Raw genomic sequence first — 22,861 nt, forward strand, 5'->3', positions numbered from 1 at the left:
AGGTGGCACACTGAATAAAGCACCAGCCCTGGATTAAGGAGGACCTGAGTTCAAATCTAACCTCCAACACTTAACTCTTACTAACTGTGTGACCTTGGACAAGTCTCTTAACCCCAATTGCCCTGCCTTCCCCCCTCCAAAAAAAACAAAGAAAAAAAAGTGTCATTAAATTGTGTATACCCTTTCACCCAGCAGTAACATTACTAAATATACACCATAAAGAAGTCAAAGACAGAGGGAAAGAATGCATATGTATACAACTAATACACACACACAACTCAAGAGCCTTCAGTGGTCCCCCACTGACTGTAATATATAAACTCCTCAGTTTGGCTTTTTAATTCCTTGGAAAGATAGTTCCAGCATACCTTTCTAAACTTATTTCACATTACTCTCTATCATTCTCTGTTATAGTCAAATTGTCCTGCTTGGTCTTCTCTAGCCTCAGCCTTCCCTCTCCTGCCTCCCTTACCTTTGCCCACTACCCCATACCGCCTGGAACCCATTTCTTCTTCAGCTCCCCTTTTTGGAAGCTGCAGCCTCCTTCAAGATTCAGGTCATATATTAACTCTTCTAGAAAGCCTTTCCTGGTTTCCATCAGCATTCTCTCCAAAGCGGTCCTGACTCTGAGACTGGCTTCCTATTCACTGTGCCATGCTGCTTCTAACCCTTACTTTTCATGTAACAGTTTTAATAAATATTTGTTGGATTAAAACTGGTATCTATATGGCACTTTTTTTCTTTTTTTTTTAAAGCAATTGGGGTTAAGTAACTTTGCTCAAGGTTACACGGCCAGTTATTTTGTGTGGGTGCCAAGTATCTGAGGCCGGAACCGAGCCCGGGTCTCCCGACCCCAGGGTTGGCGCTGCCCCTGTACAGCACTTTTTAAGGCTTGCTCATTTCTTTATACACAACATCTCACAATAATCTTATAAGGGAGGCACTACAGATACTATTGTCCTCATTTTACAGATTAGGAAACTCAGTCTTGGAAAGTGGCTTGTTCTAGTCACAGAATGAATGTCAAATTCTTTCTATTATACAGGTTGTCTCAACTATCCCAAACAACATATAATCTAAATGGATTTGCTGCTGTGATTGATTATAAAAATCAAAACACAGCCCTGTACTCTATACTACAGGCTTTCTGAAAGAATAAGGCACATTTTTCATGACTATGAAAGTGTTAACTGTCTCTCTACTAGAAAGCACTTGGGCTGTAGTACTTCAATAACTAGAAGAAGGCACTATAAAGCAGAGGTGTCAAAATGACAGTCACATACAGCCTGAAACAATTCATAAGTATGGTTTGATTAAAATGTAATTGGGAAATGTTTAACCAAATAAAAATACAATAAAACAGATAATGTTAATTTGTGGTTTTCTAAATCAATATGCAGCTGGCAGAGATTCGTTTCTATTTTGGTTTCACACCACTGCTATAAAGAAATAAAAATAAAACCGACTGGCATAGTGCCTTAGATATACAGCAGGTACTAATGTTTGTTGAATCAAAATATTTTGGGGTTTTAAAAAATTAAAGTCCATAAATAACAGGAAGGGATGGAATTATTTAACACTTATGTTCTCAAAATAATTTTAATATCTATAAAAATTTTAAATATTCATAAAGATTAGGATCAAACATTCTTGCACATCAAGGACTAAATAACAAAGTGAGCTACAAATGACCTAGAAAAGAATTAGATAATGCTAATCTAAAAGCAAAACTTTCAACTTCTAAAACACAGCAGAAATAGAATATAATCCTTGAAAGGACCTTAGATAGCAACTAGCTCAACACTTTCGTTCTAGAGATACTGATTCTTATTCTGGTGCTCTTGTTTACTGTCTCGATTAAAAGATTAACAAGTTTACTTGTGAAATTAGTTTTGAGGAAATAAAAATATTTTAAAATTTAAAATTTCTTCAGCAAATAGAAAAGTAAGAATTATTATAATTTTTTTTTTTGCTTTTTGGAGAAGGGCAGAGGAATTGGGGTCAAGTGACTTGCCCAAGGTCACACAGCTAGTAAGTGTTAAGTATCAGAGGTCATATTTGAACTCAGGTCCTCCTGACTCCAGGGCTGATACTCTATTCACTGTGCTACCTAGCCACCCCAATATCCACATTTATTTAGGTTTGTTAAAATCATAATAAAATTTTTTAAAATGATTTTCTTAAAGAATCAATCTGATATACGTATGTCAAGAAAGACTATCTCCATAGTCTACCGATCTCCTTGTACATAACATTAATAAGTATTAATATATACAAGTTGTATTTTTAGGTTTTCATTTGCTTAATAAAAACAAAAACAAAACCTTGATCTTAAGTAAAGTCGGATAAAATAATATTCTTTTTAAAATTGAGAGGGAAAATTATTTCCAATTACTAGGATCTAAAATTTACTAATCATAAAAGATGAAGTTACTTGTAGGAATTAAAAGCTTTTTATGTAAGGAACTTGAGCTCAAAGTCATCCAGTTGTAGAACTCACCAGCTGAGTAAACACTACATTACTGTCTTATGACAACAGAAGTCATTAATGGCATGGGCTTTATATAAATCGCAACAAAAATTTATCTTTTTAAATACTCATGGAAAGGTGATATTACTGCCAAACAGTTTACAGAAGAAGTTACTAAAAAAAAATCAAATACAGAAATTAGCCCATTTTATTTGCTTACTACACATACAAAAGTAAGTCTATTTTTAAGAATTATATGATATTATATTTAATAGCTAAGTCCAGCATCTGATTCTCCTTGTGTGGAATAGTATTAGTCTCTATTCTCTCCACTTGGTAACTCTGGCAGCTCTCATGGACTCTATTATCATCTCTATGCATATTGTTGGATTGGGACGTTTTGCCATTTCCATATTCTGCTTGAATTTTTGGATGGGGTGTCTAGGCCCTGGTTATTTACCCATTGAAGCCCAAATGCTGATGTCATCTTACTGCACTTCAGAATAGAGTGACTGGGTCCTGATCCTCCTCTGTAACCCTATTACAAAGCCTTGCCCTAAGATAGGAATCTGACCCTAGGCCTGGGATCAGGATCTATCTTCCACCTCATTCTCAGGTTTTGCTTCATTCCCCTGGTGGCTCAAAATATTTGCTAGCCTCTGCCCCATCTCTGTCTCCTATCAGAATTTGGCTTTGACTCCCGGGATATCCCCCACAGGATACAACCAAATATAGGAGATCAGATCATCCTGGCTTCAGGCCTCCTGGAGGGCCCATTGGTAAATGCTGCCAGGGGACCTCAGCCCCCTATCTTTTTTTAGTCACCTATCAGGAACTGGCTTTGTCCCCTGAGACAAGACTGGTGTGAGCCTCAGAGCTGGCTTTTTCCCCATCCTGTGGTCCCAACAAGCTTTAGTTCCAGTTTACTTGAGATTTTCCTGGCTTCTGGGACATCACCACTACCACCCAAAGACCCTCCAACTAGAATGCCCACAAGCTTTCGGACATGTTGTACAGTGCTAGACTAGATGTAGGTGCTTCATAGTGTGGCTCTTTGGTTTTACTGAAGCATTCATTTGGCACCCCTTGTCACCTCTACTGGGATATTTAGACCATCCCTCTTCTTCCCTTCTCATCTCACATTTCTCCATTACCTTCCCCCACTAATTCCTCCTTCACCTCATCTCTTTATGAAGATAAGGCCCTCCTCTTTATCAAAGCAAATTTCTCTATATGCATTCTTGATTCCATCCCTTCCCTATCCTTTCCAGCAGCCTTCCCCCTCTTATGTCCAATCTCCTTCTAGTTACTCAGGCTCCTAAACTCAAGTGTCATCCTAAATTCTTCACTCATACTCATCCCACATAGCCAATTTGTTGTCAAATTTTATCATTTTACCTTCACAAAATCTCTCATCTATATCCCGCTTTCTCTTCTGAGACAACCACCACAATGAGGCAGGTCCTCATTACCTCCCATTTAGAATGTTGTAAACACGTTCTGTTTGGCCTCTCTCCACTCCAGTGTATCTTGTACTTGGCTGCCAAAGTGACCACGTGATATCTTTACTCACCAAACTTCAATGGCTTTCTGCTACTTTGAAGAGCAAATATAAAATGCTCTGTGTAGCATTTAAAGCCTTTTGCAACCTGGACTCTTCCTATCTTTTCTGTCTTCTTATACTTTGCTTCTCTCCATGTATTCTACAATCCTTCTCACTGGCCTTCACCTAGTACATCCCCATCTCCTGACTCTGTGCCTTTCCAAAGTCTCTCATGCCTTGAAGACTCTCCCTCCTGTACCTCTTTCTACTGGCTGCCTTGTCCTTCTTCCAGACTCAGTTCAAATCTCAGCCTCTACAGGAGTTCTTTCCTGGTCTTCTCACAACACTCCCCTAAACCCTACTCCCTGCTAGTGCCTTCCCTTTGAGATTAACTCCAGTTTGTCCAGAATATATTTTATATGTACATATGTTTTTGCAAGTTGTCTTTTTCATTAGAATGTGAGCCCTTTGAAGACAGGGACAGCATTCTGCCCCCCCCCCTTTTTTTTATTCCCAATACTTAGCACAGTCCCTGGCACATAATAAACATTTAATAAATGCTTGTCAAATAACAGTTTCTTAGAGGAGCTGGGTTTTGTTGGAACCTTTCATCAAACCATCATTACTAGACATGTTTTCACACACTCTATGGAGCAGCCAAAGGGTCCTACTTGCTGTTCCTCACATTACATCTCCTATCTCTATTCCTTTGCACAGGCTATACTTAGAATAAACTCCCTACTTCCCAACTCTGCCTCATAGAATCCCTAGTTTCCTTCAAAATTTAGATCAAACACCAGTTCCTACTTGAAGTCCTTATTAATTAATTCTTCCATTTGCTACTATCTCCCTTCTGCCAGAATTTACCTTGTATTTACTTTGTTTACATTATGTGTTTAAGTATGTTCGATATAAATACAACATATTAATAACTTATATAAATGACAAAATATGTTTAACCATTTCAAGGGGGAATACTAAATCAGAGTTGGTAGTTAACTTTAATCTATTTTAGTTGGATAACTGTGTGTGTGTGTGTATGTATGTGTGTGTAAGCATAGAAAAAAGCTAGAAACTGGCTTCCTATACTAGAAGGAAGGGGTAAACTCGGTTTAACCTAGAACTACAAGGAACTCCTGGATTTAAATTGCTACCTCAAGGGCATATGGAAGCCTGCCTGCATGTAATTTTCTTTCTTGGGTGGTGCAGCAGGATAATGTTAAGTACAGGTTGAGATATTCATTACCTGGCCTTTGTTTCTAGAACAGTGTTAAAGTGCCTTCCAGTTTTGTTTTGTTTTTTTAACTATATGAAACTAATTATCCTAATAATTTTAAGGAGTCTTTTTAACTGGGACATGTTGTAGTTCCTTGTGTTAGTCCACTTGCTGAATGGAAGTAGGGAAGCAAAGGACTCTGGACCTTTAATTGTCTATATTCATAAACTCACTTTACAACTGCTTACCTCATGAATAAATGAATTCCAACATGAAAAAAAAAAGGAAGGGGGGGTCAACTAGGTGGTACAGTGAATAAAGCACTGGTCCTGTAGTCTGGAGGACCCAAGTTCAAATCCAACCTGAGACACTTGACACTTACTAGTTGTGTGACCTTGGGCAAGTCACTTAACCCTAATAACTGCCTTGCCTTCCCACTTCCCACTTCCCCCCTCCCCAAAACCAAAACAAAACCAAAAAAACTTCATTTCCCCACCCCCACTTTCCACAGAATGTTAAATTCCTTCAGTGCAAGAATGTTCCCTAACATACAGTACAAGGGCTGGAATATTTGAGGTGTTTAAAAAATGCTTCTGAATGTTATTGAAAATAGTTAATACACGTATGTCTCTTTAACTGTTCAGAAAATATATCAATCAATATAATTTTGCTAGAACATTGCAGCTCATTGTGCCAGCCCTTTCTTTACCTCTTGTACTTCTGAGACTTTTTAAATGAATTCTTCAGGAAAATGGAAGTTCAAAGTGTTCTTTGTAGCATGTCATCAAATCTCCAAGTGCTGTTTAAATAAAACAAAAAGAGGAAGAAGAATATGAGAATGATTTAACTTTCAAAAAGAAGCTGTCATAAAACCAAATAAAAACAGCCACTTTTCTGATGCCAGAATGTGAATCTGCCTGTGTGTTCCACAAGCATAGATTAAAACACAATGACAAAGTCAGTGTATAACAACTTGGTATTTTATATACCATTATTTGAAATTTAATAATTTTTTTAAATAAAAAAACTCCTTTATTCATATCAGTAGCAAAACGAAAATCAGATAAAATACCCATGGAAGAATATATACCAGACAATACAGAGTGAAGGAACTCTCCCACTGAGAGCAAGGTAACTCAGCTCAAACAACAGAGAGAGAAAGAGTCTTAGGTCTTACCCAAAGGGAACTTCACTGATGTCTTTTTTTTTTCATTTTTCAAATGCTTTATTAACTTCTGATTTACATCATAAATTTCTGCCAGATTTTGAGTTGCAAATTTTCTCCCCGTTTTCCCCTACCAACCACCCCAGAATAGCAATCCCACAGGATATCCCCTCCTCCAATCTCCTCTCTCCCATATCTTCTCCCATACCCCCTTGGACTTTTCCAGCAGCGCATAGTGGATCTCTATGCCCCAGTACCTGTATATCCTATTTCCCAAATACATGTGAGATAATATTAACGATAGCATCTATGTATATATAATTTTAAACACTTGAGTTTAAAACTTTGAATTCCAGATTCATTCCATTCCTCCCTTGTCACCCACCCTTATTGGGAAGATAAGCAGTTCAGTATAGGTTGTACATGTGTAGCTAATGCAAAACATTAACATAGTATTTATATTGTAAAAGGCTGACTATATTTCCCTCCCTCCTATCCCACACCACTCACTTGTAATATTCTCCACTTTAATCCAGTCCTTTTTCAAAAGTGGGTGCTTCCAACTTCCCTCCCCTCCATCATCCCCCCCTCTCATCCCCTTCCTTCCTAATCTCCCATAGATTTAGTGTGTATTTCATTCCCTCCCCAAGCCAAATTAAGTGAGAATAAGGTTGACCCATTCCCTTTTGCCTTCCTATTCTTCCCCTCCATTATAACCCTTATCCCTTGCCTCTTCTTTATGAGATAGTTTACCCCATTCTGTCTCTCATTATATTCCTCTCACATCTCTTAATTTCCCCTTTTAAGTATCATCTCTTCTTATTAAATTGGTCCTGTGCCCTCTATCTATGTATACCTGTAAGCATATATACACACATTCACATATGTACATATGTCCGTATACCCTCCAAAATAGACATATATATATTCCCTTCAATTATTTTCATACTGAGAAAAGTTTCATTAATTACAATTATCGTTTTTCCATGTAGGAATGTTAAGAGTTCAACTGTGATCAGTGGCTTATGATTTCTTTTCCCTGTTTACCTTCTCAAGCTTCTCTTGCTTCTTGTATCTGAATGTCAAATTTTCTATTCAACTCTGGTTTTTTCATTAAGAATGCTTGAAAGTCCTCTATTCCACTGAATGACCATATTTTCCCATGAAAAATGATACTCAGTTTTGCTGGGTAGGTGACTCTTGGTTTTAATCCCAGCTCCTCTGCCCTCTGGAATATTCTATTCCAGGCGCTTCAATTCCTCAGTGTAGAAGCTGACAGATCCTGGGTTATCCTGATTGTGTTTCCACAATATTCAAATTGTTTCTTCCTGGCTGCTTGTGATATTCTCTTCTTGATCTGGGAATTCCGGAACCTGGCTATAATATTCCTAGGAGTTTTCTTTTTGGGATCTTTTTCAGGAGGTGATCGGTGGATTCTTTCAACCTCTATTTTGCCCTTTGGTTCTAAAACATCAGGACAATTTTCCTTGAGAATTTCTTGGAGGATAATTCTTTCCCTGATCATGGCTTTCAGGTAGTCCAATAATTTTTAAATTATCTCTCCTGTTATCTATTTTCCAGGTCAGTGTTTTTTCCCATGAGATATTTCACATTGCCTTCTATTCTTTCATTTGTTTGGATCTGTTTAACAGCATCTTGATTTCTCTTAAAGTCACTAGCTTCTCTTTGCTCCAATCTAAATCCGAGGGAACGGTTCTCTTCATTGAGCTTTTGAGATTCTTTTTCCATCTGGCAAATTTGGCTTTTCAAGGCATTCCTCTCCTCATTGCCTTTTGAGCCTCTTTTGCCATTTGAGTCAGTCTGTTTTTTAAGGTATTATTTTCCTCAGTCAGGCTGTTGACTCTCATTTAATAATTTTCTTGCATTGTTCTCCTTTCTCTTCCCAATTTTTCCTCTACTTCTATTGTCTGCTTCTTAAGGTCCTCTATGGCCTGTAACCAGCTTGTATTTTCCTTTGAAGCTTTTGGTGCAGGAGTTCTGACTTCACTGTTTTCCTCCTGTTCCATGCTTTGCTCCTTTTTGTCCCCAAAATAGGAGTCTAATGTTGGAGTCTTCTGTTTGTTTTGCTTCCTTTACCTGGTCATGTCGCCCCTCAGTCACTTGACCCCTGGGCTTTTTGCCACAGTAGTACTCTGCCACCAGACAGGGGAGCTTTCGTCCCAAATGCTGGGGTTTTCTCAGCTACCAGAGGTATTAGTTGGGTACCCTCTCTGAAGCCTCCACACGCTCTGGCAAGCTGGTCGCTCACCCCAAGACCTCTACATTAGACCACAATCCAGATCCAAGCAGGTTAAAGCAAGAGTGATTACCCCTCAGACTGGTCTTTTGGTCCCCCTACACTCTGCAGGCCAGGAGCTGAAGCTGCCACGTGGCGCTGGTGCAGGTCTCAGCGGCTTCTTGCCCTGGAGGCAAAAGCCCACACACTCCCAACTACTGGATCCCAAAGTCCACACTGCACTGACCTCTCACTTTGTTCTTAGCATCTGTGTTCATAAATCTGGAAAGGGCTACAGCTGCTGGTGATCTGGAGTCCCTCCAGCCAGAGGCTGGTCAGGCCCGCCCTGGGGCTAAAACTTCGGCTTGGGAGTGGCTGGGCTCGGATCCCAGAGTGCGGCACTGGCCCATTCTTGCCAGCCTGCTGGGCTGTCCTCAGCAGGAGGTTAGCTTCTCTGTGTCATTTTGTGGGTTCTACAGCTCCAAAATTTGTTTAGAGTCCCCTTTTTACATGGATTGAGGAAGGTGGAAGCTGGAGCCTCTCAGAGGTCCTGCTTCTACTCCACCATCTTGACTCTGCCCCCTTAATTGACATCTTTAGTGTAGCAAGCTAGGAATAGATGGGAACATGCTGGAGACTGCCTGCTCCTCTCATGCTTTCTCAGAGTCTCTTCCTTCAGCAGCCTGAAGGGAGGTTGGCCTCATCCATCTTTTTTCTCCATCCTGTTCTTTCAGCCAAGTGTCAGTGGGCATTCTTGAAGAGGTTACCCCTAAAGAGGGTTAGGGTTGCTCTGGAGACCCCAAAATACCAACACGCTAGGTACTGCCAATGAATTCGACTCAAGTCTTCTCTTAGCCAAAGAAAAGTAAAGTTTATTAAAAGTTCACTTGCACAGAGACACAGAATAAGTCTGTGCTAGTGATGGGGTGCTTGGGATCTATGTTTGTAAAATCTATTTGTAAACTCAATTTGTAATACCAATTTGTAACATCAGGAATGATGGGGTGCTTGGGATCTATATTTGTAACACCAGTCTGTAAAACCAGTTTGTAAAATCACACTACCCCCCCCCCCTCTCAGAGCATTAACTCTGCCCCTTCTCCCCCCGCCCCTAGCTTCAGAGCAATAACTCTGACCAGCAACAATTATCTCAGCTTAGAACAATAACAAACTATTCCTATGAATCCTTCACTAAAGTATCTATAAACATTCCAGCTTAGGCAACCATTATCTCCTCCTTTTATAGTGTCCTGCTGCCCCCATGAATCCTTCAGGACCCTATCTCTGGGTTAACTCTTTAGCCTATTATCCCCTGAGTCTCTGGTTAACCTTGGCTCCCAGACATCAATCTTGTCAAATATGACACTGATAGGTAGCAGACTGGGCACTTCTCCATCAGCCCTTGACCCACTAGTTAGCATAATTGGCATGGGTTCTACTATGGATGATTCTATATAAATCTTAATTCTACCCCTTTAAGGTTGCAGGTCCCCTAAGGATCCTTGCCTTGTAAGGCATATAATAAACTTTTACAACTCTGACTCCAAGTTAGCCTGAGCTGAATTCTTTCCAGACTGAATCGCAGGTTCTCTGGTCTTAAGATAAGATCAGAGTTCCTGCTGAATCTAATGGGAGCCATCCCTCATCACTAGGTCATTCTATGGTGCTCTCACTTTTAATAATTCTTTTGTACAAAAAATTTAAACTACCTGAATAACAGAAGATAAAACCCAAATAAGTATTCATAAGTAAAAAATTTAGGTTTACTGTAGATCCACTCAAAATAACATATTTAAAAGAAATTCAGATTTTTTTAATCACATGACTCTCTAATACCAAGAAAGAGACTTAAGCAGACTATATGATTTAATTCTACATTCATTTTTTTTAAACGTAAGAAAATATGTCTCAAACTATGTGCTACCAATTTACTAATTTATCTCAAGTTAAGAAATATTCAAGTACCTACTGTCTCCACAGCTTTGTCAGGCAACGGGGAAAAAAGGAGAAGTTGACAAAGCAGGAAGTGTCATTACAGGGTTTGATTAATGATACCACCTTCCAAATTTATATAAGCAGATGAATCTAGCACACAGATTAATGACACCAAATGGTTATCAAATATAAGAATAACTACTGATGTAAAAATAACAACGGGCCTACCTAATCCAATCTGTGGGAATATCTTTAGATGTGAACTAATTAGAACTGTTAACTTCTGGAGGACAGAGACCATATTTTCATACATATGACTATACACACATACATAAGCATATGTCTGCATATGTACATACACACATGAATTTAAGTGTATATAACTATGGAATGTTACATGGCTTTAAAAAAGTAAAAGGATTCTATTTTCATATCAATGTAAGATGTAAAACTAACTCAGGAATGGGTTGTTTTGTTTTTGGAGTTTTTTTGGCCTAATAACCTAGTGGCCCACTGACCTACTTTAATGGTTAGACTATTACATGTTAATGTACTATTTAGACAATTCTGATTAGTATATTAATTAAGCAAAATGCTGAAATCTGAGAAAATAATAAGCACAATCATTACTTAAGTTCTGACACAACTACAGCAAAAAATTGGTAATCTTCCTATGTAGATTACAGAATAGGTGAATATGGTTGAAAATAAAAGATACTATATGCTCACATGACAGTGATTTAATTAATAATTTAAAATGGCTAATCCTATGTTATCTAAGAAAGAAAACTGAAGAAATAAGCAATAACTAAAAATGAAAACCTGGATAAATAAAACACAAAGGGAAAAATGAAACATCTCTTTTATAAATAACAAATTCTTTATAAAGACATGAGACAATTCTGAAATATACCATTAAGTCATGCAGTTAAAACAAACTTAGGTGACAATATTTTGCTACTTGAAATCTGTGAATTAAAAACATAGCTGTGTGGAAAAGAAACCACACATCTGCACTCAGAAAGTCTGGGCCTAGACAGAGTAGGGAGATAGAAATCAAAAGTGGAAACCTTCCAAACTTTGCTATAGCCACTTAAGTGCCAAGAAACAGAGCAGTTTTGATGAGGCTTTTTTTTGTCAAGCATATATATGACCACAGAACTAGAAACGGACTGATTGATGTTTTTTAGTCAATGTGATCTAATACAATAATTTCACTAATGAACTATACTAGTTAAAGCATTCATGTCTTAATACTGAATTGCTATTTTACTATTTCCAGTATCTTTTTACAGTAGCCTTTTTTAAAAACATAATTTGAAACATGTCTCCATAAACATTCTGAATATTTTAATCTGAAAAAGGTTTGGGAGTTCACTAAAAAAAATTTTTTTTGGAGCGGGGAGGACAGGGCAATTGGAGTTAAGTGACTTTCCTAAGGTCACACAGCTAGTAAGTATTAAGTGTCTCAGACCACATTTGAACTCAGGTCCTCCTGACTCCAGGGCTGGTGCTCTAATTCACTGCGCCACCTAGTCACCCTTACTAAAATTTCTTTAATGAGTTTTTGGCTCTTTTTAAAAAATTCAAAGAAGTAAAATATCACAATTGACAAAAAGCTCCAAGTAATCTATACAGTTTTCAGTAATACGACATTGTTCCAAAGATTAAGTAAGAACTTGCAAGAAACAAATATAAGTTATCCATTTGTTCTGGTGCTTTAAGCAACTCAAATATACAAAGGAGCATTTATGAGTAATCTCTTCAAAAACTGATGGTAGGGGTGGCTAGGTGGTGCAGTGATTAAAGCGCTGGCCCCGGAGTCAGGAGGACCAGAGTTTGGTTCTGGCCTCAGACACTTAACACCCACACAAAAAAACGAGCCCTGTAACCTTGGGCGAGTTACTTAACCCCAAATGCCCTCCAAAAGGTAAAAAAAAAAAAAAGGTAAACACTGTATTTTCATAGAAGTGTATGCTCTCTATGTTTTCCTTTTCTATTTAGTTTCTCTCAATAAGTTATCCAGATTTTCTACCAAAGCAATGTATCTATCAGTGCTATATATTTAGATGTTAATATAGTTACAAACTGAATAATTTAAACAAGAGAAAAATAAAGGAAAACCTAAGTGCATCTTGTCTTTTCTTTTTTGTACTAAAAGGACAAAACAGAGTGCTCTGGAAAAAGTTAACTGATTGACTAATAACCAATTCTTTGGTACACAGTTGCATTATAATTCTTTTAATTCTATCAAGAAATAGGTAGTTTAGGGGCGGCTAGGTGGCGCAGTGAATAGAGCATGGCCCTGGAATCAGGAGGACCTGAGTTCAAATCCAGCCTCAGACACTTAACACAAAACTAGCTGTGTGATCTTCGGCAAGTCACTTAACCCCAGCTGCCCTACCTTTCCCCCTCCAAAAAGAAAAAAAAAAGAATTAAGTAGCTTAGGAGTGCAAATCATTATGAACAGAAATGTGCCATATTTTGATTATTACTTTACCAAAATAAGGCCTTTATTTCATCTGATGCTACTATCTATTTATCAAAAGACTGCCAATAGATTACAATTATGTCTATTCCATTTTCTGTTGATTAATTTCAGTTATAAGGAAAGTCATAAGCATTATCATAGCCTATATCTAGCTGATATCATGACTACATATCGGAGATTTGAATATAAACATTTATTTTGGCATTTTTGTTTGATATTGTATTCTCACTCTTTTCCATATTTGTACATCCTGTACATGAACCTGTACATTCTAGTTCTATTTCACTATGTATATATCTATGCTGGTGTTATCTGTTGGTTTAGAAATAATCTACAACTCATAAGAAGCTACTATTACCAGAACTGACAAGAGACCAAAGTTATTTCACAAAACATGAGTTATAAAGGCTCTAGACAACAAGATCACTAATGCTCTGTACCATGGACTTCCTATTCTAGGACACGTTAGCACCCCTTCTGAAAGCTAATACCGTATTCCATCATACTAGATTTGCATGAATTAGCCAGGCCACTAAAGACAAAAATATAAATGCTGCAAAAATGGAAAGTTCTTTTTTTTTTTTGCTTTTCGGAGAGGGGAAGTTAGGGCAATTGGGGTTAAGTGACTTGCCCATGGTTACACAGCTAGTTTTGTGATAAGTGTCTGGGGCTGCATTTGAATTCAGGCCCTTCTGACTCCAGGGCTGGTGCTCTATTCACTGCACCACCTAGCCACCCCAATGGAAAGCTCATTTGAGAAAATGAGCTTTTTTTCTTATGAGATCATTAAAAAAAAACTATTTGGAAGAATAAGTCAAGGTGTATATTAAGTTGAGAGTAGGGTCTCATATATTTTTGTAATGCATATAAAGTTTACTATTAATATTTTACATATTCCAATTTGTCCCCTTTAAATAAACTATATCAGAGATGATTCAACTCTCCAACACGGATGCCTATTGGTAGTGGTGCTCAAATCTTCTTGGAATGAAAGTCCTTCATTCAAGAGTCAGGTCTCGGGTTAATCTAACATTATAACTGAATTAAAGTATTTACCATTTTTTCCCATTGAATTCCTAACAGGTCACCATAACTGTTTAAATTTCATATATTAAAATGAATTCAACAGCCACAAAAAATAATGAACAGTATTTTAAGGTGTAGCATGGTATGGTAGCTAAAGTACTAGAGCTGGAGTCCTGAATTCTAATCTCATCTGTTATCTGGGTGGCCACAATCAGTTCACAACTGTTTGAAATTTCATGCATCACCCTACTACATATCTTCAAAGTTAAAAGATTAGTTTTAATTTACCCTGGTAGAGTTCCCATACCAATACAACATGAAATTGCCTGCTGAAAGATTTGGAGAAACTCTTGTTTTTACTTTACAGTCACATTTCTTATTTAGCAGTAATCCAATTCCACAAATGCTAATAAAATACTTCCCATGTACCCTGCTGCACTAAATACTGGTACAAAAAAAAAGAAAAGGAGCTCTGCCCTTCAAGTAGCTTCAATTCTACTGGGGGATAAAACAGAAAAATTAACAATGTAAGATAATATGAGGAAGAATGGAGTGCTAAAAACTAGAAGGATCAGGAAGGGTCTCCTACAGGAATTAGTCAATGACCTAAGTCTGAAAAGAAGCCAGAGAGCTTAAGAAAATTATATTCTAGAAGGATGTATGATCCTTGAAGGCAGAGAGGACTTCACTTTTTTTTTTTTACTGTATCTCCAGAACCTAGCATAGTGCCTAGCACATAGAGATGGTCAAGTCAAAAGTATTTATTAAGAGCTGCTTATATGCTACACACTGTGCTAAGTAAAAGGAACTCCCAGCTGAGGAAACTATGCAAGTTACCATCTTCTCTCCAACTTTGAAGTTTTGGAGAATTATCTTGAACACTGACAGCTTAAGTGCCTAGCTAAGGGTGACAAAGCCACCATGACTTGAACCTGGACTTTCTTGAACTCAGCTCTCTATGCACTGTATCATGCTATCTCTTATAGTAAATACATAGTAATGCTTATAGAATAAGAACCAAATCTCAAAAGAATTGCAGACTACCAACAACCAAAGAATTAATATTAAAAGAAACAGTTTTGAGGTTTTACTTAACACCCAGAAAACTGGATATACATTTCAGGCACATGGAACAAAGAGCCTACACCAAGGTATGGAGACTGGAAAAAGAACAATAAATTTGGAGTGATAAGACCTGTATGACCCTCAGAAAATATCAAACTTGGGTGGAGCCAAGATGGCAGAGTAGAAGCAGGACCTCCCCACTGCTCTGGCTTCCACCTTCCCCAATCCATGTCAAAAGGGGACTCTAAACAAACTTTGGAGCTGCAGAACCCACAAAATGACACAGAGAAGCTAACCTCCCACTGAGGACAGCAGGGCAGGCCTGCAGGAATCGGCCAGCACAGTGCTCTGGCAGCCGAGCCCAGACCCACACCCATCCCAGGGCGGGCCTGACCAGCCACAGCCAGAGGGACTCCAGAAGAGCAGCAGCTGTGGCCCTTTCCAGATTTATCAACACATAGATGCAAAGGACAAAGTGAGAGGTCAATGCAGTCTGGACTTTGGGACCAGTAAGTGGGAGTGCGTGGCTTTTGCCACTCTTGCTTTAACTTGCTTGGATCTGGATTGCAGTCTAGGGTGGAGATCCTGGGGTATATGTTCAGCTTGCCAGAGCGTGTGGAGACCTCAGAGAAGGTATTCATCTAATACCTCCGGCAACTGAGAAAACCCCAGCATTTGGGACAAAAGCTCCCCTGTCTGGTGGCAGAGACCTACTGTGGCAAAAAGCCCAGGGGTCAAGTGACAGAGGGGCGACATGACCAGGGCAAAGGAAACAAAGCAGACAGAAGATTCCAACATTACACTCCTATTTGGGGGACAAAAAGGAGCAAAGCATAGAACAGGAGGAAGACAGTAAAGTCAAAACTCCTGCACCAAAAGCTTCAAAGGAAAATACAAGCTGGTTACAGGCCATAGAGGACCTTAAGAAGCAGATAAGAGAAGTGGAGGAAAAATTGGGAAGAGAAAGGAGAACAATGCGAGAAAATTATAGAATGAGAGTCAACAACCTGACTGAGGAAAATAACATTTTTAAAAAAAGACTGACTCAAATGGCAAAAGAGGCTCAAAAAGGCAATGAGGAGAGGAATGCCTTGAAAAGCCAAATTTGCCAGATGGAAAAAGAATCTCAAAAGCTCAGTGAGGAGAATCATTGCTTCAGAATTAGATTGGAGCAAATGGAAGCTAATGACTTTATGAGAAACCAAGATGCTGTTAAACAGATCCAAACAAATGAAAGAATAGAAGGCAATGTGAAATATCTCACGGGAAAAACCACTGACCTGGAAAATAGATACAGGAGAGATAATTTAAAAATTATTGGACTACCTGAAAGCCATGATCAAAGTAAGAACCTAGAAATCATCCTCCAGGGAGTTCTCAAAGAAAACTGCCCTGATGTTTTAGTACCACAGGGCAAAATAGAGGTTGAAAGAATCCACCAATCACCTCCTGAAAAAGATCCCAAAAAGAAAACTCCTAGCAATATTATAGCCAGGTTCCGGAATTCCCAGATTAAGGAGAGAATATTACAAGCAGCCAGGAAGAAACAATTTGAATATTGTGGAGACACAATCAGGATAACCCAGGATCTGGCAGCTTCTATACTGAGCGATCGAAGGGCTTAGAATATGATATTCCAGAGGGCAAAGGAGCTGGGATTAAAACCAAGAGTCACCTACCCAGCAAAACTGAGTATCATGTTTCAGGGGAAAATATGGTTATTCAGTGGAAGAGAGGACTTTCAAGCATTCTTGCTGAAAAAACCAGAGTTGAACAGAAAATCTGACATTCAGATACAAGAAGCAAGAGAATCATGAGAAGGTAAACAGGGAAAAGAAATCATAAGGAACTTATCAAAGTTGAACTATTAACATTCCTACATGGAAAAACAATAATTGTAACTTATGAAACTTTTCTCAGTAGTCGAAGGGAATGGAAATATATATATATATATATATATATATGTCTATATATGAGGGTATATGGGCATATGAATACATATGTGAATGTGGATATATGTGTTTACAGGTATACATAGAGGGCACAGGACCAATTTAACAGGAAGGGATGATACTTAAAAGGTGAAATTAAGAGGTGAGAGAGAGGAATATAATGAGAAGAGATGGGGAGAGACAGAATGGGGTTAACTATCTCATACAGAAGAGGCAAGGGGAAATGGTTACAATGGAATAGGAAGGCAAAAGGGAATGGGTCAACCTTATTCCCATTGAATTTGGCTTGAGGAGGGAATGAAATACACACTAAATAGGGTATTTCACCCTCCAGGAGAGTAGGGGAGGAAGGGGATGACGGGGGGGGGGGTATGATGGAAGGGAGGATAGGCTGGGGGGAGGGAGGTTAGAAGCACCCACTTTTGAAAATAGACGGGATCAAAGTAGAGAATAGAACAGGTGGGAGGTGGGATAGGAGGGAGGGAAATATAGTCAGTCTTTTACAATATATCTATTATGTTATTGTTTTGCATTAGCCACGCATGTACATCCTATACTGAACTGCTTATCTTCCCAGGAAGGTTGGGTGACAAGGGAGGAAGGGAATGAATCTGGAATTCAAAGTTTTAAAATCAAATATTTAAATATGTATGTGTGTGTGTGTATATATATATATACACACACATATGTCTGTGTGTGTATACACTATTATCAATACTATTTTACATGTAATTAGGAAATAGGATTATCTTTTAAAATCACTTTTTTTCTTATTTGTTATGAATTTTTCCCTAGTCATAGTTAGGAAAAGTACTTCCTTTAGGCTTTCTACAAGGGGTATGGGAGAAAATATGGGAGAGAGAAGATTGGAGAAGGGGATATCCTGTGGGACTGCTATTTTTGGGGGGTGGGTAGGGGAAAAACAGGGAGAAAATTTGTAACTCAAAATCTGGCGGAAATGAATGATGTAAATCAGAAGCTAATAAAGCATTTGAAAAAAAAATAAATTAAAAGAAAATATCAAACTCTCTGGTCTTCAGTTTCCTAATCTGTAGAATGAAGATGCTGGGGTAGATGTAGACAAAATATTGCTATTTTGTCTACATCTAAGTGTCTATGATCTTATGAACTATTTATTTATAGCCTTTGACCATTTATCTACTGGAAAATGGCTTTTGGTCATTTATACATGCATACATATATACGTACACATACATAAACAGACATAGACATAGACATTTGTCTTAATTCCCTATATATCTTGGCTATTGGAATTGTCAGTTATAAGGTCTTCTTTTCTTCAAACTGACAGTTTCGTTCTTATTCTAGATAAAGTGATTTTTTCTTGCAAATATTTTTCAGATTTATGCAAGTCATTGTCTGTTTTATCTTTTAAAATCATTTTTTCTTATTTGTTATGAATTTTTCCCTAGTCATAGTTGGGAAAAGTACTTCCTTTAGGCTTTCTACAATATTTTAAAGATCCATGATTTCTTCATATGAACAAGATCTTCTTCACTTGGCTAGTTTCTGTGGCCAAAATAATCTACCTGAAAGCCAACTTTTCTGAAGAGGAGTTGTCTGCAGTTGGCTAGGCTGGTACTTGGAGGGGGCATGGGGAATGGAGGGAAGGGGAGGGAGAGAAGGCAAGAAGGCAGAAAAGGGGGGAGCGGAGAGAGGAAGCTATCATTTATTAAGCATCTACTATATGTCAGACACTGTACTATACGATTTATAAATATCCCATTTGATCCACACTGAACAGACATTCAAGGATTTATTAAGTGTCTACTATATGCCAGGTATAGTGCTAGGTACTGGGGATACAAAAGGCAAAAGTGGAATAGTCTTTGTCCTCAAGGAATTTACATTCTGTCCTAGGAAAAACGTACCTACATTAAGTATAAACAAAGTAATTTTGTAAGAGAGACAATAGTTTGTGGTGATCAGGAAAAGCATGTGATTTGTACCAGTGGCAGGAGTATACCCACAGTGATGAAATCATGAAATTGAAAAAAAAAAGTGTAAAGGATGACAATTTCAAATGTGAAAAAAATAATGTATAACATTTAATAAAACTATATAATCATGTCTATTTGTATTTGAAAACAATCTCTTAAAAATATTGCCTTTGTGTCTGCTTCTATTCTCTCTGTCATTTGTTTGCTTACACGTTTTGCTGTTTTTATATAGTCTTGTCAATACAGTTTGTTCTTCTGATTCTACCATCCTCATTTTCCAACAATTTGATATGAATGTGTCTCTATTTCATTTTATATTTCTCATATTTGTCATTATCAATAATTATTGATAATGCCACCTTCAGAGGTAACAGTGCAAGGAGAGGAGAACACTATATCTGGAGCCAGAAGACCAGGTCTACATTTGTCACTAGGTCCAAATGTGAAGACTTTCCAGTCTTAGAGGTAAACAAGTTGATCCCTTTATTTTACAGATAATGAAACTGAGGCACAAAGTAGTTAAGATCCAGAAGAAGCAGTGTTGTTAAGGTCAAAAAGGGGAAAAGTAACCCCTGCAGGAGAAGTGGTCAACAGTCTCAAAAGATTCAGTGTAATCAAGACTGAGAACTGAGAGAAGGCCACTGGATTTTGCAACATTTCAGTGCTTGAAGTATCAAGCCCTAGGTATCAACTTTTCTCCAACTAGACAAAAGCTAGCTAACCACATAGAAGAATGGAAGGCACAATGCAACAGTGCAAAGGACCTGGAATCACTTGAGCCTCGGCTACTGTTACCTATGTGACCCTGGGGAAAATTACATCCTTTCTGGGCCTCAGGTTTTTGAATCTGTAAATGAGGGAGGCAGAGAGATGTATACTGAGGTCTTTTCCATCTGTAGATCAATGATTCTATGATCCTAAAGAACCATGCACCTTGAAACTCATGGTAGCTTTATAGCATCTAAAAAATTGGTTCTATCGGGGCGGCTAGGTGGCGCAATGAATAGAGCACCAGCCCTGGAGTCCGGAGGACCTGGGTTCAGATCCAGCCTCAGACATTTAACACAAAAATTAGCCTGTGACCTTGGGCAAGTCACTTAAACCTCAATTGCCCTCCAAAAAGCAAAAAAAAAAAAAAATTTTTTTTGGTTCTAGGTTATACCTAACTGACTTAAGGGATGGTCCAGAGCTATAGATATCTGTGTGGGATTCTTTAGTTTTTTCAGATTCTAGACTGAACTATGGCTATGAAAGTTCTAAAACACTCTTTTTCAAAATATAAGCTTGAAGGTTAAAGAATTGATACCCAACACAGTCAGGTAGTAAAATATACTAAATATTAACTGCTAGGAGAAAGATATATCAGCAAGGATTTTGGTGTCTTCCTCTCCCTTCTCCTTTTTTTAAACCATCCCTTAGTTTATCTTTTATGAGTATTATTCTAAATAGATCAATTTCAACTTTAGTCAGTTTATTCTGTAACTACTGATAATATTTTGCAAAACCATTTAGGAGTTAGTGTTTCTTATCAGAGTGGGATAAGATTGAATTCTACTATGTTTAAAACAACTAGAAACTCCTATTTTAAAATGGCATTCCACTACCACATATAAATGTTTAATAAAAGTTAAGCTATTTCAAGCATTTCACAAAATATATGCATGTATGTGTATATAATGACAAGATTTAATGATCTATGCAAAGAAACAAAACTTGGAGAACTTTGTCTGTTTCATAGCTAAAATGATATTGTACTACCCACCCTCACAAGAATTTTGCTCCTAAATTATCTTCCCTTTCCAACTTCTTCCAGGTAACCTGAGCAAACATATATATATATATGTTGATTCAAACCACATGAATAAAACTGCAAGTTTGCCTTTATTCTTAAATAGCAAAAACATGCTAGGTTTTTTTCTGAACAGCACATATTATACTTTCATGTCAGTACAAATAAAAGTGTTAATATATTTTCCCTTTCTGGCAATTCTCTTCATGTATCACATCATTTTCCCATACTAAACCTATAAGAATGGCATTTTATATAATATCAAACAGATGAATAACAACTGAATTAAATTCTGGCCTAGGAGATGATATTAATAAACCTTCGGCTATTTAGGTTTATGAGATGGATTTCCAGAAGAAAATATAGGCAGAATTGTATTTGTGCTACAAAATCCAAGGGATTTGTTTTGAAATTTGATTATTCAGCAGTGTATGAAAATACTGACAGATGGTGGGTTAGAACTGGCTCATGAGATATACAATGACTTGTAACTAATATGGATAAATAAATCTAGAACTATGCTATGACACACATACCGCATCAATGAGGCCACTGGAGCTAGTTAAAATGTCACTAAAAATATGTTAGGTAAGCCAAGGCCACAAGTAAACAGCTAACTTTTTGCAGCGCTACTGCTTTATAAAAAGGATCGGTTGTTGACCTATTAAAACTTGGGTTAACTGCCAAGCTGCTTTCGCAGCCAAGTAGGCCAAGCAAGTTCACATGCATCTAAAAACTAGTTCAATCAAGTTAAAAGCAAATTTCAGAAATCTGTCTGAAACAAGAAATCTAAAAAGTAACTTGTGAAAATCTGCACTCTAAGTTCGTCTTAAATAGGAGGATAAGGACAAGACCTATGATTTTATTAGTATAAGGAAAACGTTCTTTGCAATTTCTCATCTAAGACAGTTTCCTAGGGCAATAAGAGATTAAGTGACTTGCCCAGGCTCACACACACAGTATGTCAGAGACAGGACTTTAGCTCTGGTCTTTCTGGCTCTGAGGCAGATTGTCTATTTCCTAGGCCACACTGTCTCTACCAATAGCTGGACGAAAATAGTAAAAATAGTATATGTAGCATTAAAAGTTTCTTTCTCCTAGAAATTAGTCTTATTTTTATTATAGCTATTACATTAGAAATACTCAAAGCAACAGAATAAACAAAAAATTTACTTTTATCCCATGCCCACTCAAGTCACCAAGTATTATAATATATGTTGATTTCATTTTGAGGATATCAAAATTTTTACACAATTTCCCTACTTCACACTTTGTAATTGATGTCACCATTTAATGGCAATTATAATTATCTTCATGATAGTCTTTTTATTTATACCCATCATGACTAATACAACATAGGAATGACCATATGTCTAATGAAATGATGTTTCTAATTGCCTTTGGGCATTGAAGCCAACTCTGTAAACTTACTTGTTTCCTTAAGAAGAAACTCTTATTTAGATCATACCCCTACAATCTGATGGTTTTGCAAATTTTCTTCAATTCAAGTCTGAATTTTGCAATAAGAAGTCTGTGATCTCAGCCACAGTCAGCTCCAGATCTGGTTTTAACTGATTACTAGCTATCAATCTGATTTCTGCATTGACTATCTGGTAAAGTCTTTTGTAAGTATATTGCCTGTTATTAAGTTATTAAGTAAAGTATATTGCCTGTTACTCTTCTGATTTCCTACTTCAGCACTCCAATCTCCTATGATGAATGTAACATTTTTTGATGTTACTTCTAGAAGATGTTGTAGGTCTTCATAGAACTGCACAACTTTGGGCTCCTGGGTATCAGTGGTTGGAGCACAGACTTGTATTACTGTGACACCGAATAATTTGCCTTAGATTTGAAAAGGTATTATTCTGTGATCTTTGAGATTATACTGCAGTACTGCTTTTTTCATCCTTTCATTGACTATGAGGGCTTTTCCATTTCTTCTAAGGGATTCATATCCATAGTAGTAGATGTAAAGATCACCTGAATTAAATTCACCCATTCCAGTCCAT

The 22,861-nt window shown here is 37.6% G+C and overlaps 1 protein-coding gene across 4 annotated transcripts in view; it reads right to left on the bottom strand.

Moving 5' to 3' along the window:
- The window catches only part of CLOCK (clock circadian regulator), a 121,904-nt gene that overhangs the window by 63,345 nt on the left and 35,698 nt on the right, over positions 1–22,861 (bottom strand). For all 4 annotated transcript variants that reach the window (XM_069105259.1, XM_069105260.1, XM_069105261.1 and 1 more), the window contains exon 2: positions 5,939–6,028. The gene's annotated coding sequence lies outside the window, so the exon portion shown is untranslated. The remainder of the gene's footprint in view (positions 1–5,938; positions 6,029–22,861) is intronic.

The sequence above is a fragment of the Petaurus breviceps genome, unplaced genomic scaffold (assembly GCF_028583685.1).
Source record: "Petaurus breviceps papuanus isolate PSGF00001 unplaced genomic scaffold, PetGlider_PUasm1.0 76, whole genome shotgun sequence".
In the NCBI taxonomy this organism is placed as follows: Eukaryota; Metazoa; Chordata; class Mammalia; order Diprotodontia; family Petauridae; genus Petaurus; species Petaurus breviceps.